The 18,864-nt window shown below is 40.3% G+C and overlaps 1 pseudogene; it reads right to left on the minus strand.

The window, feature by feature from the left end:
- LOC140858754 (CBL-interacting protein kinase 8-like) overlaps positions 1–18,864 on the minus strand; it is a 54,146-nt pseudogene that overhangs the window by 34,948 nt on the left and 334 nt on the right.

The following is an 18,864-nucleotide window of genomic DNA, read 5'->3' on the forward strand; positions in this document are numbered from 1 at the left end:
AATGGGTGATTAGCTAGGAAAAAAGGCAGAAAACTGGTGTGATGAAGCAGTAGAAAAGGGAGAAAACTGGTCTGATGACACTTTTGGGCCTGAAATCTACACAAAATTAAGTATATATACATCGTGAGCATCCTATTTTGGAAGTGATAACTGCATGTTTTAATGATTTCAGGTATCTATTCTTCGTTTTTCCACAATCCATTCTAAGCCTTTGCTCCTATGTGAGCTTGTTTTATCTCAAAGGCTTAAAGTGTTGCAACTTGATTTGTTATTTGAAAATTAAATCCTGTCTATTCTTCCTGTAGGAAATTAATCATAGTTTCGTGATTTCTGTTTTCTTCTTCTTCATATATTTGTTTTAGATTAGTTCTGGAATCTTGTCCTTGTTGAATTTATATCAATAAGTGAGAGGCAGTTGGAGTAAGCTAATAGGCCTAAAGTAATTTTGGTGTACATATTGAAGCCGCAACATAAGAAAAGGGACTTAGAGACATTTTTGGTCGATGGTAACGTAATGTTTGAATTTATAGGTTGTTATTATATTAGGAGCAGTAAGAGTATGTTGGAATGTATGCATAATAAAAGAGGCACTTGAATGAACCATTTTGTCTAGTTTAAGGTAATGGAACATAATTAACCCAGTTATGTTTCAGGGTTGTAAGTTGGGGATGTAATTCGAAGTATTCATATAGAAGTTTAATGTGCACAAAACTTTAGCTTGCTTTGCGTAATCGAAAGGTCAATTATGATTAAATGATTTGGAGGTAAATTTACAACTTATTTGCTTCCGCAGACAGTAAATGATATAATTTCCAGACATTGATTGACCATAATTTTAATCATACTTAGATTTGGTAAAGCCAGGTTTTCGGTCACGGCGTAGGCAGTTTGGCCTAGTGGATTTGGACTTGAGACATGGTTTTATTAAATAGGCTCGGCTTGTCATTGTTTCTAATATAAAAACATCTAGCAGTAACACATTAGAAAATGCACAATTTAATTTAAAAGGAGTTGGATTACACACTTTACATTAACTTCTTGAAAAAAGGGTTAACGATTCAAAATCGATGATAGATTATCTACATCCAAGATCCAAACTGTTGAACATGATCTACACCATGAAGAATACTTACAAACCAAAATTTATATGTTTTATAGTCTATATTCTAATCATCAAGTAGATATCAAAATGGACAGTTCTAATAGCATGATAACATAATTTATTATGATCTAATCATCAAATATAAATATATTAAATTTAAAGCCACCCACATTTTAAGATGTGTAGATTATGATCCATTGATTGGATTTTCAGTTTATGTACCCTATCTTGTATTTTTATCGCAATATTTCAATGGGTGCCATTCATTTTTGTACCAACTTGATGCATAGTTTCAAGACCACAAATAATTAATTCTGGCTTTTAGACATTTTTGGTACTATAACTCATGTTCAATGATTTAGAACTTCAATTTAGATGGCCTATGATTGATTTTAAAAGGAAAAATTATCTATAGGTCCCTAGATTAACCTGAAATTATTTTTAAGTCCCTGAACTTTTCAGGTGGAATAAAACGTCCTAGAACTGCTACGGACTTATTTTTAGGTTCCTGCATCCACTCTTGCCATCTGCTGCTATTTAAGTCCATGTAAATGACAAAACTGTCCTTGGATGTTTTTGGAGGGAAAAATCAAAACATGTAACCGTATCAAACAACAGTGTAACCAAGGTATATATCTGTATAACCTGAACATAAACCTGCATAACCAGTTATTGAAACTAGATAACCTGTGTAATCTGAACATAAATCTGTGTAACTTGAATATAAATCTGTGTAACCTGAACATGAACCTGTGCAACCAATTGTCAAAATTACGTAACCAAAAACCATGCAAGAGTAGTTTTGTCATTTACATGGACTTAAATGGCAACAGGTGGCAAGAGTGGATGGTAGGGACCTAAAAATAAGTCCTTAGCAATTCAAGGACGTTTTATTCCACCTGAAAAGTTTAGGGACTTAAAAGTAATTCCGGGTCAATCTAGAGACCTATAGATAATTTTTCCATTTTGAAATCATGAATTCCATTTATAAGGAGTTCAATGTGCTGACCAACTCATTTGACACATGTCATTTGAATAAGTTATCATATAACTTGTTAGGATTTGACGCCTCGAGATTCAGCCCACATTGAGCCCACAGTGAGGTTCGCGGCGAAAAACGGAGTCCAACGAGACCAAGATCACCTGAATCGGAGCTCGGATGGAGAAGATACGAGCTTTCGAAGATAGCACGAAAACCGAGGCGGCGGAGGACCGCCGGCGACCGGCGGCGGGCGGCAGCGGCGCGGCCGCAGGCGGCGGCGCGCGGGACGCGCGTCCCAGGCCCGCTGGCCCGCGTGGGACGCGGGACCCAGGCCCGGGCGGGACGCGGGACCCAGGCCCGCGCGGGACGCGCGTCCCAGGCCCAGGCCCGCGCGGGACGCGCGACCCAGCGGCCTGCTGGCCCTTGCCCCGGTCCACCGTGGACCGGGTGGTCCACGGCGCGGCCTGTGGACCGCGTGGACGTTTCCCACTCGATTCTCGCGGTCCACGGCCCTATTCCGTGGACCGGAGCGCGATCTAAGGGTCCAGAGAGCTCCCGGTGTTGATCGGACGGCTTGGGACGTGATTTGGCTTGATTAAGGATTCCTAATCACTCTCTAACCTATGTTTAAGGCTTTAAAAGGCCTGAGACACAGCAGAGAACGGGGGGTTTTTCGGTTTTCTCGCCGCCGTACGAACCAGAGGAGAGAGAGAGAGGCGTGAGGCGCTGTGAGAGAGGAGCAGGAGGCTCCTGGACAGCGGTCGCCAGGCTCTTCAGGGGTTCAGGGGGGTCTCCAAGAGAGAGAGAGCTTTTGTGAGGGAAACTTCATGTGAGAGAGAATTGGGTGTACAAGGGTTGAGGGTGAGGTCTCCTCTTGTAAAATTTTCTTTTCATAGTGAAGTTTGCATGCCCCGTGGAGGCGAGCCCTTTTGTGGCTGATCCACGTATTTTGATTGTTTTTCCTTCTGTTTTGTTTCTTCTTTCTTCCTGCTGCATCGCGTGGTACTGAAAGGATCTTGGGAGGTGGTGTCCTGGCCAGACATCCACCCAACAAGTGGTATCAGAGCAAGGCGGTACAAGGACGCAGATTGCAGTGGTGGTGAGCAAGACTGAAGATGGAGAAAACAGGAACAATCAGAATGGAGATCAACAAGTTTGATGGTAAGAGCAATTTCTCCTTGTGGCAGGCAAGGGTGAAGGACGTGCTCATCCAACAGGGGTTGATCGAAGCTCTCTTGTGCGATGAGAAACCGACCACCATGGAGGTGCGGGATTGGAAACGGCTACAGATGCAGGCGGTGAGTACCATCCGCATGTACCTGGCGGATGAGGTGGTGATCCATGTGCTGAGCGAGACTTCCCCGACGGTGCTGTGGTCGAAGCTCGAGGAGTTGTACATGGCGAAGTCTCTCACCAACACTCTTTTCCTCTGGAGGCAGTTTTACCAACTGCGGATGACTGAGGGACAGAGCGTGCAGGAGCATCTGAGCCACTTCCAGAAGATCCTCACCGACCTTCTCAGCGTTGGCGAGAACGTTGAGGAGAAGACCAGGGCGCTGGTTTTGCTGGCGTCGCTTCCTTCTTCGTATGAGTCCTTGGTGACTGCTCTTCTAGTGGGGAAGAGCACTATCAAGATGGACGAGGTCACCGCGGCGATACTCCAGAACGAGGTTCTCAGGAGGGAGAACCCAGCTTCGAGCTCAGGTGTCGATAGCTCAGCTTTGGTGGCTTCTGGAGGTGCAGGAGGCGGTAGACGGAGCGACAGGAGATCGCGTCGAGGGCGGTCTAAGTCCAGGAGGGACTTGAGCAAAACCAGGTGTTACCGGTGTGAAGAGTTGGGGCATCTAGCCAGAGATTGCCCTCAACTGAAAAATCGGACGGTGGCTGCTGTAGCGACGGCCGGCAGTGATTCAGATGGAGATGTCCTGGAGATATCTGACGAGGTATCTACTTCTTCCCAGCAGTGGATATTAGATTCTGCATGCCCCTATCATGTATGTTGCAGAGAGGAGCAGTTTGACTCCCTGGAGAACAGTGAGAGCACTATATATCTGCCGAATGGATCGAGCTGTGCGATCAGAGGCATTGGGACGGTCAGCTGGAGGACACATGACGATGCAGTGAGGAGATTGGGGGAGGTCCGATACATACCCAATTTCAGGCAGAATCTTATCTCACTTAGCAGACTGGATTCGAGAGGCTACAGGACGGTAGCTGGTGGAGGAATCCTGAGGGTGCTACGCGGCGATAGGATTGTGCTGGAGGGGAAGAAGGGGAGCAGAGGACATTATTACCTGGCAGGGAGCCCAGTGCGAGGTGGAGCATCGGGAGCCAGGTGGAGCCCAGAGCGAGGTGGAGCTCCAGGAGGCGGATCGGGCACGAGACAGGAGACTCGGGAGGACGAGAGGCGACGTCGCAAGGTAAGATTCCTATTGCCGCAGGATGATGCCCCGAGCAGGTCTCAGGTCAGGAGGAGCACAGCATACGACGGAGATGGGATCGAGCAGCCTGGCTCGACTCCCATGTTTGCCCATCCATGATCAGCAGGCGATTGCCCCAGGGCATGGGGGCGAGGAGATCCAGAAGCTCTCGGAGTTTGGAGGAGGCCGAATATCGAGTCGAGGTGGAGATTGTTAGGATTTGACGCCTCGAGATTCAGCCCACATTGAGCCCACAGTGAGGTTCGCGGCGAAAAACGGAGTCCAACGAGACCAAGATCACCTGAATCGGAGCTCGGATGGAGAAGATACGAGCTTTCGAAGATAGCACGAAAACCGAGGCGGCGGAGGACCGCCGGCGACCGGCGGCGGGCGGCAGCGGCGCGGCCGCAGGCGGCGGCGCGCGGGACGCGCGTCCCAGGCCCGCTGGCCCGCGTGGGACGCGGGACCCAGGCCCGGGCGGGACGCGGGACCCAGGCCCGCGCGGGACGCGCGTCCCAGGCCCAGGCCCGCGCGGGACGCGCGACCCAGGCCCAGGCCCGCGCGGGACGCGCGACCCAGCGGCCTGCTGGCCCTTGCCCCGGTCCACCGTGGACCGGGTGGTCCACGGCGCGGCCTGTGGACCGCGTGGACGTTTCCCACTCGATTCTCGCGGTCCACGGCCCTATTCCGTGGACCGGAGCGCGATCTAAGGGTCCAGAGAGCTCCCGGTGTTGATCGGACGGCTTGGGACGTGATTTGGCTTGATTAAGGATTCCTAATCACTCTCTAACCTATGTTTAAGGCTTTAAAAGGCCTGAGACACAGCAGAGAACGGGGGGTTTTTCGGTTTTCTCGCCGCCGTACGAACCAGAGGAGAGAGAGAGAGGCGTGAGGCGCTGTGAGAGAGGAGCAGGAGGCTCCTGGACAGCGGTCGCCAGGCTCTTCAGGGGTTCAGGGGGGTCTCCAAGAGAGAGAGAGCTTTTGTGAGGGAAACTTCATGTGAGAGAGAATTGGGTGTACAAGGGTTGAGGGTGAGGTCTCCTCTTGTAAAATTTTCTTTTCATAGTGAAGTTTGCATGCCCCGTGGAGGCGAGCCCTTTTGTGGCTGATCCACGTATTTTGATTGTTTTTCCTTCTGTTTTGTTTCTTCTTTCTTCCTGCTGCATCGCGTGGTACTGAAAGGATCTTGGGAGGTGGTGTCCTGGCCAGACATCCACCCAACATAACTATTATTTAATTACTACAAAAATATTTTGCTATTGTTTACTAGTATATTATCATTATTTTCTCTTATATTTCAAGTTATGCCTTTTGACAATGGAGCTTAGAATTTCTCATTGAATAAAAATAAGAATTATTAAATGAAGTGATGGAACCATGTAAATTAAACCTCTGCAGAATTGCTAGCAAAATTTGCTGAGACCAGGCTGCATGTGGGCCTCTATTTTGAGGGTATGGCCAACCTTGGATTTCAATGAGAACTACCGAGGCATAGGCAGTGTTTGGAATCCAACATTAAGGTCGAAGTCAAGCCCATTGACAGCCCTGCAAGCAGGATATTCAATTTTCGAAATGCTAAGAATGGTGATGCCATGTTTTATATGTCTACCCATGCAATAATATTTAGCACTCTAGAGTTATGGTAATAATGACCAGAGAGGAAAAAAGAGAGAGAGGGAGGGAGAGGGAAGAAGAGGAAGGGGACGGGGAGGCTGCCGGAGGGCCACAAAGGCCCCTGGATGATCGGAGGAGTGGGGGAGAGGGAGAATCGGGGAGAAGAAGATAGAGAGAGAGGGGAGGGTGGAGAGGGCGACAGTGGTCGTGGATGCCCCCGAATGGTCGGATCTTCCTCACCCTTTACCAATTTAAAACATGGGCAACTCGCACTTGTTTCTATTGTGAATCATGATTTTTTTTTTTTTTTGCCAACTACCAGCGAAGTCGGCAACCTTATTGCCGACTATATGGAGGAAAGAGATCTGACCATCTGAGAGCCTCCACAGCCTCCGACGGCCACTGCTAACCTCCCTGCCTTCTGCCTCTCCTTTCCTCTTCCTTCCCCTCTCTCTCTATGTATTTTCTTCTCTCCGGAGGAGGGTGGAACTCTGGAGGACTCGGTGGCCCTCTAACGGCCTCCCCGACCTCTCTCCTTCCCTCTCCCCCTCTCTCCCTCCCCCCGTCCTCACTAGTGTTTCATTTTGAATGTTGGAACCATCCCGGTTGGCTACCATTATGGCTCGACACACTTTGAACCGGACAATTTGGGATAGTTTTGCAAACCTTGACTTAACCATTAATAACCAATTCAGAAACTCAAAAAATGATGTGAGTGCCTAATAATCAGGAAGCAATTAGAGATTATTTAACTATTTCCACAACTATATTTATTGACTATGATGGAACAATAGTAATAATGATCTGTGTTCAAATTCATATGACATGTAATAGCCATAGTACCTATCCTCACGAAAAACCACAAAGTGCAAAATCATGCCAATGAAATTGGAGAGGATGTGTCATGCTTCTGCATAGAAACATGTCAGGTACAGCAGGATGCATGTGTATAATGGATCAAGGTGCTGGTCGGTGTGGTCAATACAGCACAGTATCAGCTGCGTGCCGGTTCTTGGCACAGGCACATCATAGTGCTAGTGCATGTCAATCATGGCCTGGTACAGCATTGCAAGACCATGCTAATTCTATATGTGGTACATGGCACCATGAAAATGATCCCCTTTGACAAAATTGCAATACATTTACATGGATGATAAATCTGATAGATCAAAAAAAAAAAAAAAATCCAATTATGTGCAGAATATACCATGAGAAGCCAATTCCATTAAAGGAATTTTCATAAAAAAAATGAACTCTATAGAGAATAGAGGTACATAGTTGATTCATCAAACTGATATTACTCACAGATAAAGACAATAGAAGAAAATAACTATTACTTACAGAAGCAGGGTTGGGGTCTAGAATTCTATGAATCAGGGATTTTGCACCACCAGAAAACCAAGATGGGCAAGAAAATTCTGCTTTCTCAATCTGTAAGAAATATTTTTGAAAAAAGGTTGGGTCAGAATTATTCCCAAGAGATACTATTTGACAGAACACTTCTGTTTACTAGAAACAATACAGAAAATAGCAAACAGGGATTTTTTGCACCCAAAAAAGAAAAAAGGGAGTGCAGGATTACCAACTCGTTGAATGTGAACTTTCAGAGAAAATTAGATGCAGTTACCAGTTTGCATTGTTCCAATTAGAACTATAGATTAGTCATTGAGGTATATTCTCTTATCAATACTCAGCAAAGATATTACAAGAAAACAAGCCCAAAAACATAAAATACAATTTTAATCCCAAATAAATAGTATACTCTTTTCATCCTAATCTCATTATGCTTACTGCATTTGATACTCCAAAGTCCAAACCACCTACACAACTACCACCTAGCAATCAACTTGAGCACTGAGATCGCTTGATGACTGTAAGTGGCAGAATGAATTGTTAACTACCGAGATAGTGTCTATAAAATTTGCGGAGGATGGAATTAAAAAAGGAAAAAGGGTTGCCGATGGCATCATAACATTTACACCTACAGAATTACAGAAATTACATGACATAAATGATATAGTCTAGTGACTCTACAATAACTAATGCTTTAAACACACTAAATAAACTATTCAGCAACAATGTTACTAATGCTTTTGCTGAAAGAACTCATGTCCTCGAGCTGCTACACAGTACACATACATGTTGGGATGGAAATGAGCCAGATTTGGACCAGGCTACCCCTTGCAGGTACACAATAAATCAAGGTGGGCTCTGGGCCCAGCCTTAAGGTATAAGAGTTTCTAGGTGATCAAGCACAAGGCCAGCCCAAACATAAGCCCAAGCCTGGCCCAAGGGTCAAATGGGCTCAATTTGGTAAGGAAGGGGAGGATTGATTTCCCCATAACCCCTCCTTTCTCCATAACCATTCCCAAATCAAGATTTCAAGGATGCAGACGAAGGGAAGATACACAGAGATGAAAAAGGAGGAAGCCAAGGTGACGATCACCGATATGTTGCTAAAGAAAAGGAAGAGGAGTGAGCTTTGATGAAGGTCTGCTAGGAATTTGCTGGTCAAGGAAGACATTGGGCTTAAGAGAGACGAGCCAAGCAGATGATGATGATGGAGAGGGTTAAAGATCTGGCAATAATGGTAGTAAAATGAGGTTGAGTGGGAGGATTAGCACCTGTGAAGCACCAAATGAGGCCAGCTAAAACCAAGCAATTTAGGTGGGTGGCCAGCAGCCATATGCTTATCAGGAAATGTTTGGCCATGGTTGCCAAATGATGGAGGTGCAAGGGACCGGTGAGGATGGGTAGGATGAAGAGTTCAAGCTTCCAAATTAGATGAATAGTTAGGATTAGGACTTACATACAAAAACAAAAGGAATGTTAACATAAACTAGTAGTTTATGGTTTAGGCATGAGGTTGATCCAGGGTAAGTCTGAACCTATCCTAAAATCTAGTCGAGCCATAATTTTTAGACCCGAGTCAATAGGAAACTTTTCAGCTCAAAGTCGGCCAAAGCCCATTTCTTGCTCTGCATACATATCCTACATATTCTCAGAAATCATGAAGACATACATTCATGAAAATGTCACCTTACATGTTAATAGTCATTAAATTGATAGCTAGGAAGGAGAAAAATATCCAAAATCTGATTTTCTGTTTAATATTTAACAAAATTTCATGTTCCACTTTTGACTTGCATAAATCAAGACCCAAAATCCAGATTCTATGCTCTTATCTAATTCCAACAAGGGTCAATTTGATTCGCATGTCCACCTTCTCTAACATTAGTTAAAAGATGATATCTTTCGCTTATGACATTGGTCCTAGGATGTTCGCCAAATGGTAAAAAGAACTTGTAGCAACACTTATTTTGCTTTGGGATTAGTTTAATGGGCATGCTTGTTAAGTTAGTTGAGTAGTATTTGTATGTAGACACATCTCACCCTTGGACTAGTTCCATTTCCCATTTTCAACATTCAACATGTTTTTTATTTATTTTAAGAATTTTTAAGGATAAAATAAACAGAATTCATTTTCATGGGTGTCATGTTATAAAGGTTCTATAGACAGGCGGCAATAATTGACCCAAAAATCTGTGACCCAACCCTACTTTATTCGGGTCAAGTATAGGCTAAGGATTCTTCAAGTCTGGTAGGTTATGGGTCAAATTTTTTATATGATTTTAAATGGAGGGGTATGGTTAGAGTTTCGACCCAATTCAGGTTGTGAGAATAGATTTTCATTTGGGTTGAGATAGTATCGATTGGACTAACTCATGATCTTGGATAAGGATTGCGTAAGTGGTTGATCTTTTTTCGATATTAATTACTAAATTCATCTTGAAAATTTCATAAAGACTGGTAAAAAATGACTTAGATAAGTTAGATTGGGCTTGTCAAGGATTGTACCTGACAAATTAGATTAGGTTATGGGTCAAATAGATCAAATTGTGTCAAGTGGTCCACTCATGGGTGGGAATGAGTCGAAGGATCTTGACACATTATCCAGTTGGGTCGGGTATGGGTCAGGATTTCATATATTGTAAGCCTCAAGGTATACAGATTCGGTATCGGAACCCATACTGATTGCTGATTGGTACAGTACGGTACCATACCGTATCGTATCATACCGATAATAAAAAAATCAAAAAAAAAATTTCATCCAACAACATAAAAAAGAAAAAGAAAAAGAAAATCGAGCCAAACCGGACTGAACCGGTACCATACCAGACCGAAGACGGTTCGGGCCAGTACCGTACCAAACTGACCGGTTTGATCCGGTTCAGACCCTTTTCCGAAAATTTGGCCTAAACCAGACCGGTTCCCCACTAATATAGTATGGTACAGTGTGTACCGACCAGTTTGGACCGGTACAGAATACCATGGCAAGCCTAACTTGATCGAGCCCAAGCATTAGTCACCCCTTACAACCCATAGTACCATATTAGCATTAGCATTAGACACAATAATGAAATGTAAGATTTGACATAAGTATCAATTGACAATTTATATCATGATAGTGTAAGCTTATCTAGGAAGGAGGGGGTGAAAGAGTAGAAACAATTAATTTAGATTTCTTGGCTTTAGCATTGGAATGTTTGACCTGTTTAACATGATTCAACCAATTGTAGATCGAGTTTGGGTTACTTGTTTAATACAATGATCAGGTTTGGTTTGGATTTTTGACCTGTTTGATAAAAAGGTCAAGTTCAGGTTGAAAGATTTCTGACCTATCCTAAATCTGACTTGATTCTTATCTAGTCTAACCTGACCCAATTGCCACCCCTAATGGAATGATAAAGCTATAAAGAAATCTTAAATGCTGGTATGTTTCAACATAGATTAGAATTCAATATTAATGATCACTTTTTGACAAGCCAATTGGAGAATGGATGTTACTTCGCATGTGACATCATAGGAGGCTTGATTAATGAATCCATTAGAGCACTAATTGTAGCTACAAAAATGACTTACCTTGGTGTAAAGGGTAGTTAAATCAACCTCATCAAATGGAAGATATCCCGCCATTAAAACATAAAGAATAACTCCACATGACCAGATATCTGCAATGGCACCATCATAACCCTTGTGACTAAGTACCTGTTGCAAGACATGCATGTATGAGGCTACATTGACCACACTAGTACAACAAATGAGGGAAAAAAATCCATATGCAGAAAACAAAAGTTTTTACCAACACAATTGAACAAGTCAATTTACTTTTTCAGAAATTAAATTAAGCAAATGTTTGGGGTGCCCAAGGATTATAAACATGGATGTACAGATAATCCAAGATTCCAACTAATGCATTTCAACTTTATCTAAGATTTTTTTTTTCATGTTTTTCAAAAAAGGAATTGTAAAATCAAATGCCAATTCTGCATATCTTTTGAACTTTGTAGCTTTTCACCAAGGCTTTCCCCAACAGAATGTATTAAGGCCAATCAATATTTTTACTCAAAAATAAAGGAAACTACCATCATGTGATTTCTTAGTTCTTATCTGCAAAATGAATTACAATGTTTATATGTGATGGAGAATGAAACATTTTGAATCTTAGCTGAGACTCATGTTGAAGGTCCAAAAAACCTCTTTTTTATCTAGACCCACTATAATGATGGTTTAAGGAATGACCTATGTCCTAGAATAAAAAGGTTTGCACGGATTAGTACAGATTTACCTTTTTGTTGGCATTTCAAAACACAAAAACCTCTTTTTTATCTAGACCCACTATAATGATGGTTTAAGGAATGACCTATGTCCTAGAATAAAAAGGTTTGCACGGATTAGTACAGATTTACCTTTTTGTTGGCATTTCAAAACAATTGTGTTAAAGACATTTAAGAAAGTAAGGTCTAGAGATGTCTATAAAGAATTAATAATAGAACTATATTGCTCCATAACAAGTTAGCCATATAATATATTTTGATTTTTGAGCACCATTATTCTTGCCAATGGCAAAAGGACTATTCAAATATTTGGCATGATCTTTAAGAAGACTTGATATTGATAGCGGAGTGACAAGGATTAAGGACTTGCTAACACAGGAGGATATAGTGGATACATATCATTCTAATAAGAAAATAAGACTAGTATAGTGGCATTGATCCTTAACTGGATTATGATGTCCCATCCAAGATATGTTGTCTCAATATCAGATCCCATACCAGTGCCGCACTGTTACTGTGTCAACGTGGCACCAGTTCAGCGTATCGAATATCAGTACACCCGTGGAACTCCATACCAGTACCAAACCGGTATGGTATGGTACAATCCATATTGCTCGATTTGGTATGGTATGACAAACTTTGGTCCCACCCATCTAGTCGAAAGTTGGACAAGACCCACATAATACCAAAGCCGATTTAGCTAGCACTGAACACAACCCAAACCTAATGCCTACTTGAGTTGAAAAGAAAAAAGGAGAAAGAGAGCTTGGGGGACCACAATTCTCTTACCCTTCACTTTGGTCACAAGTTTGTTGCAGGTGTGAATTGAGAAAAGAGAGAGGGGGAGAGAGAGGGAGAGGGGGAGAGAAGGAAAGGAGAAAGGAGAAGGGAGGGAGGATAGATTCGTCTATCCTTGATGCAATGCACCTTCCTCGATGTCGAAAACATCATCCATCCAATAAGTCTTCATAATCCCCACTTTTTTCGCCATTAATTGGCCAAACAAAGAAAAACAAGGAAATTAATGCCAAAATTTCCTATTTGGTATGATATTCCAATATGTTGTAGGTTGGGCATCACCCTACAATTGTCTTTTTTTTAAAACAAATATATTTTATTTTTATAAAAATATATTATTTTCGGATTAAATTAATCTTCAAATAATATATATTTTAGATTAAATTAATCTTTAAAATAATATAAAAATAATTTCAGGAGAAAATATTGTAGCATGTGTGCACTATTAGTGTTTGCATACTACTTATTTGTTGCATGATTAGAAGTGGGTTGGATGATTTTACTAGACTCATGATTCTATCATATATAATATGATTGATGAATGTTGTTTCGGTTATATTGGTCAATAATTTTTTAAATATTATTGAAAACACAGGTGTCGGTACCCATATTGGCAGCATACACCCCATATTCTTCAAAAACCACTTGACCATAGAAAAACAAATAAATGTTCACTAAAAAAATGGCGTAAGTTAAAAACTTGAAAACTTGGAAAAAAAAAAAGCAGTATGTACCAAGATGTAGGACTGTTTTAGGAGTTGACGCAATACAGAACCATCTTAATTAAATACCAGTAAGGTCTTGATACTGGTATTTTAAACCTTTGGAATGGCTCATGTACCAAACAATTATGAAATTCTCTTAATCTGCTCAGTTATTAAACATGCAACATTACAGAGGATTGCATTCTCCTTTGCATAATGTAGTCCAATTTGATGATCTATAGGCACGTGTACATGCATACAGGTAAACACGCAAATGTATGCATTCACGCAACTTTTAAGCTCCAGAAAGTGTATATCCCACATTCTTATCAAGAAATAAAAGAGACATGTAGTTGATAGAATTGGTTAGAAGCAAAAGATGTGTGACTGTATATTCAGGATAGGTTGAAGCACCATCCAGTTATCTAAATTAGTAGATGTGTAAACAGAAATTTTCAAGATGAATACCTCCGGTGCCACATAGTTTGGAGTTCCACATGTAGTATGCAGAAGGCTAACTCCCTATATGCAGATAATCAAATCAAGCAAGGTACATAAATATGTAATAGACATGTGTAAGTACCCAAAAAAGGGAAGACGGAAAGAAAGAAAGAAAGGACCTCTGCAGGCACAGCACTAAGACCAAAGTCTGAAATTTTCAGATTTCCTTGTGAATCGAGAGGAGATTTTCAGGCTGTATGCAAAACAAAATCAATCTAAGAAATTCATTAAAGACCATATGCACAATATTGTACTTAACTCATCATGCAACACCTTCAAATCTCGATGGTAGACTCCCTTACTATGGCAATAGTCTACCCCATCAATGAGTTGCTGAAAGTACCTACGTGAATCAGCTTCACTAAGTTTTCCACGATGAACCTGTGCAAATACGACATGCCATCAATAAGAGTACAACAAAATAACATAGTAAAAAGCTACAAAATAAAATGGTTCTTACTAAAAACTACCAAAACATATAAACAGAACCGCCAAGAGACAGCAGCATAATGGATGAATATCAATATAGTTTTTAATGTCCTCAGAATGCCAACATTCTAAGAAGTATTATCCTAGTCACAATGATTCTGGTAGAACTGTAGGTCTTAAAAACATATGAATTGTCAAATTCTCTAGACCCTAGACAAGAGGATCACACAAGTATATATGATAAGTATCTACAATATAGTTTTGAAATATAGTTTTTAAATATAGTTTTTAATGTCCTTAGAATGCCAACATTCTAAGAAGTATTATCCTAGTCACAATGATTCTGGTACAACTGTAGGTCTTAAAAACATATGAATTGTCAAATTCTCTAGACCCTAGACAAGAGGATCACACAAGTATATACAGTAAGTATCTACATGCGTGTTTTGTAATGTAAATAGTAACTCCATAGATGCCAACCCATACATGTCATTAGGCCTTGAGGGAAATACAGAAGGAAAGAATGAGGGGCAAGTGCCCACCATGTCATTTTCATCTTCTCACTTAGCAGGCCCATACATTTTTATTTTCACATCATTTAATTCTAGCCCTTGAGTCCCAAGAGATATGTATTGTTCGTTGATTTATTATTGGAGGTTGTTTAGGTTTATAAGGGGGAGAGTATGCTGCTGTATTTTGTCAACTTACTGCAGCAATAACATTTCATATCTCATTTCTTCAATTTGTCTCTATTTCTTTCAAAGATTTACTTCGTTCGAGGGCTGGATTTGTCCCTTTGGTCAAAAATCCAATTATTCTTGCCAGTTTGCAACAAGACACCAGAAGATTTCTGGAATGTGTTTTTTTTCTCAATAATCAAAATCAGATCAAAACAATTGTAAATTCACTCCTTGAAAACTAGAGATCTACAGAACTTTAGCACCTCATTCATAGAATTTAAATTCATTGAAAGAGGTAGACAACTTAGTTGCTTCTCCTTTTGCTCTGCCTTCCAAAAAAAAATAAGACTAGTCAACCATTACAAATTCTTCCTTTCTTGTAATTGAGTTGATGTATCAAAAACTTGTACAACATTACTAACTTTGAAAACCCAAGTTGATAAAGAAAATAAGCAGATAAAAGTGTGCATTTTTTAAAATTTATTTTCAGCCATAATCAATCAGAATTCAGCAAATCATCCTGGATGAGATCAAGGGTCAACAGAACTCACATACCAGTTAGCTTTCCCAGCACACACAAATACAACCAAACTCTGCTGGGACAGTCTCAGCACCTCTTTTCTTCAGGATAGGCCAGTATACATTACAATGAAGAGGTATTATAGCATGAGGGGTCAAAAAAAGAAGATTAGAGATAATCAGGGAAGGAACAGTAAGGTAGGATCATAGCTGAGAATCTGCAATAGCATATCATGACTATGGTTTCATAAATTTACAAGATTTTCCTCCACAATTTCTTGCAAGGAGAAGATCATCCACATAAAGCTTGTTGACCTGCAATTATAGACTATAGTACGAGCCCCTTAAAGGGAAATAAACCATAGACAAACAGACATTGAAACCACGGATTTAGGTCCCGGCGGAACGTCCCACAGAAAATCGGAAAGGGGTACCATCCCATGTGTCGGGACAGGGCCGTCCCCGCCAGCATCTGTCCTAAGTGTCGGCACGGGACAGGATGGCGGTACATCCCGTTCCATAAAAAAATCAAGACAACCCCATCCTACAGAATTTAAAATCTTGATCAAAACATATATACCATAAAAGAATAAAAACAAGACAAATAGTCGAAACAAAGTAGAAGAAATGAGAGGAGACATGTTGGAGAAGTAGGTTAGCGAAGATGAGAGGAATTAATATAGATGCATGATCTGGACAACCCAGTTAATCCAATCTTTATTTTTAAACATCAGGCGACCTCCACTTCAGACCAAAACATCAGATCACTCCCAGTTAACTACATGCTATTAGAGGTTCACAAGCTGATACCTAGTCAAAGAATTGTTTACCCTATATTTTATTATAATTTCGGAACTACAGTTAGGGAATTTCTGTTAAAGCTCTTGGAAGTTTTAAGTAGAATTGATGTGCAAAGCTTTTAGTTTAGGTATACATTGGATTGGCCATGTCAGATTCATTAGAATATGACTTTTAGATATTTTGGGCTGGTGTCTGCATATGGTTATTTAGGATTCTGAATTCTGCAATGTAAGGAAAGATGGGTGTCCGTATAGAAATTGGCTGCTTGTTTGTCAGAACTCAAGAGTCATAATTTACTTGTAGAAGAAGTCATGCAAATATTGTAGGCTATCTCCACTCAGACCAACATCGACTTTTGTGCCTGAAGTTTGAACTAAAAGATCCTAACTTCTTTTCTTTTTCCTGATCTTATATCTATTCTCTCCTTGCTTCCTTTCCCTGTCATCACAATAACAATTAAAAAGTTAAGTTTCATGATCAACATTCTTCATCAGTATGTCAAATATGAGAAGGTCTTCAAGGAGATGCATGATGATGTGATCTATTAAAAATGATCTAGCATCACTTGAAGCTTTGTTGCATCCTTATGCCATTGCCTGAGATGTTCTACAATGCAGTGGCATTGATGAAGATCTCGCATTTGAAAATTTTTTATTTATGGAAATTTTAGAAGCAACAATATTTCACATCAAAAGACTAACTAAAAATGTGGCATGCCTATGGAACCAGGTTCATAAGAGTAAAAACCTTGAAGATGCAGTTTCAGAGCAATTTCTAATTGATGAAGGCATGGATCACTAGTGATCAAGGATTGTGATTGTATCCAAGAACTTTGAAGATCCCCAACTTGTCAAGTATGCAAATTCAGAAATAATTGTTATTGATCATGTGATCAAAAGCTTCATGGTCATTGATCAATAGGAACCATGAAAGCCAATTCATGGAGTGATTGCAAGTTCTCAGGTTGGTCTCTGTCACCAAATCTTGAAAATCCAATCATGAAGCGTGGAAAAGAAATCATTAAGAACTCAGTGATGAATTCTTTGCAGAAAAAGCAAATGATGGTGAATAGATTATTGCTTTACCCTATTTTAATGTAGGTTTTAATGTTGGATTAATATTCAAAGGTCCTGCTTTAGGAATATATTGGATTAGCTAAGTCAAATTCATTACATTTTGATTTCTTGTTATTTTAAGTGCCTTTCCAAAATAGGGTTATGTGGAAGTCTGAATTTTACTTTTTTGTTTCAAAAAAAAGAAAACTTAGACATCCGTATGCCATAGATATCAACTACTTGTTTTTCAGTAGTCATAGTTTATTATTAGAAAAATCATGTAAAAGCTATAGAAAGGCCCTATGACTGACCGCTAAAATGATGGTATGTGAATTGTTCTCAAGGAAAGAAAGGATTTCTTTAGGCTAGCTTTAGCCCTTCTTATCTGTCTCCCTCCCTATGTCTCCAATTCTATTCCTATAGCATTATTATATTATTTCTGCTTGCTAATCTATTGCATTAAGTTTTCTAAATCTCGCATTAAACTTCTGCACATAAACTTCTGTGCGTTCTGAGTTTCGCTTACAGCAAGACCCTTCTCATTGCCAATAAACCTTCAAAGTGGAATTTCTAGCAGCCCTATGAGTTCACTAACTTACAAGGCAGGTTTATTTTATTTCTCATTTGATAATAACAATCAAAACTTTCTTCTTCTATTCTTTTTCTGAAAACTGGACAGCAATCTAGATATTTGTCCATAGGACCTTCCATGCACATGAAATGATTCTACATCACAAGCACCCTTTATCAGAACCATTAACATGAAATGATTTTGATTGCAGCTAGCTCATACTCAAAGCATATAAATATTGGGGATTTTACTGATCACCCCATTCAACAAGATTTAAGCGGAATTTGATGTAACATGATGGATGTTGAACAAGAGTCATGCACAACTGCACAAGAGACAGCAAACATGCATGTGCCTAAATCTGTAGATTTTTTTTCTGTTATGTAACATGGTATGTAGCTACACTCTCATTTCTGCTAGTGCGTTGTTTCCCCTCCTTCTGGACCTAGAACTAAACCAAGAATGGCGCTTATTCAAATAGTGGTCTAAAGAGAAAAGATAGAGTGATGATACAGAAGAGGTCAATAAAAATGAAGAAGTTAGCTAATGTTGATGATGATTAGCTTCATATGAAGAAGATGCATTAATTACTTATCCAATAGTTATGGGGTGGGGTCATCAAAATGTTTGAAGCAAACTCAGTCAATTAGACCCATCTTATCATTCATGAACCCAAATATTCAAGTCAAATGAGTCTGATTTTATATGTCTGATAGGATGGACCTGGAACTCGTAGAGCTTATCTCAATTTAAAATAAGCTAAATCCTCTTAGACCGAAGAATAGTAATAAGCCTAACTTGCAGACTGTAACATATATTTTTGAGTCAAATTCAATAGTAATTTCATAAGAATAATCATATTGTGAATAAATTTATACATGCGAAGCATGCTTTAGGAGTCCAAATGTACTAAAAATATGAATGATTGTTCAAGTTTGTCATTCTGAATTTACTTTCAACAACTCTATTTTAAAAGGCTCTTCCAAATTCCAATCAAATATAGAACCTATTGTGAGCCCAGGGAGCGATGTTGACAACTTGACATAAACTGGGTTTAACGTAAAGAGATC

The sequence above is a fragment of the Elaeis guineensis genome, chromosome 6, assembly GCF_000442705.2.
Source record: "Elaeis guineensis isolate ETL-2024a chromosome 6, EG11, whole genome shotgun sequence".
NCBI lineage: Eukaryota > Viridiplantae > Streptophyta > Magnoliopsida > Arecales > Arecaceae > Elaeis > Elaeis guineensis.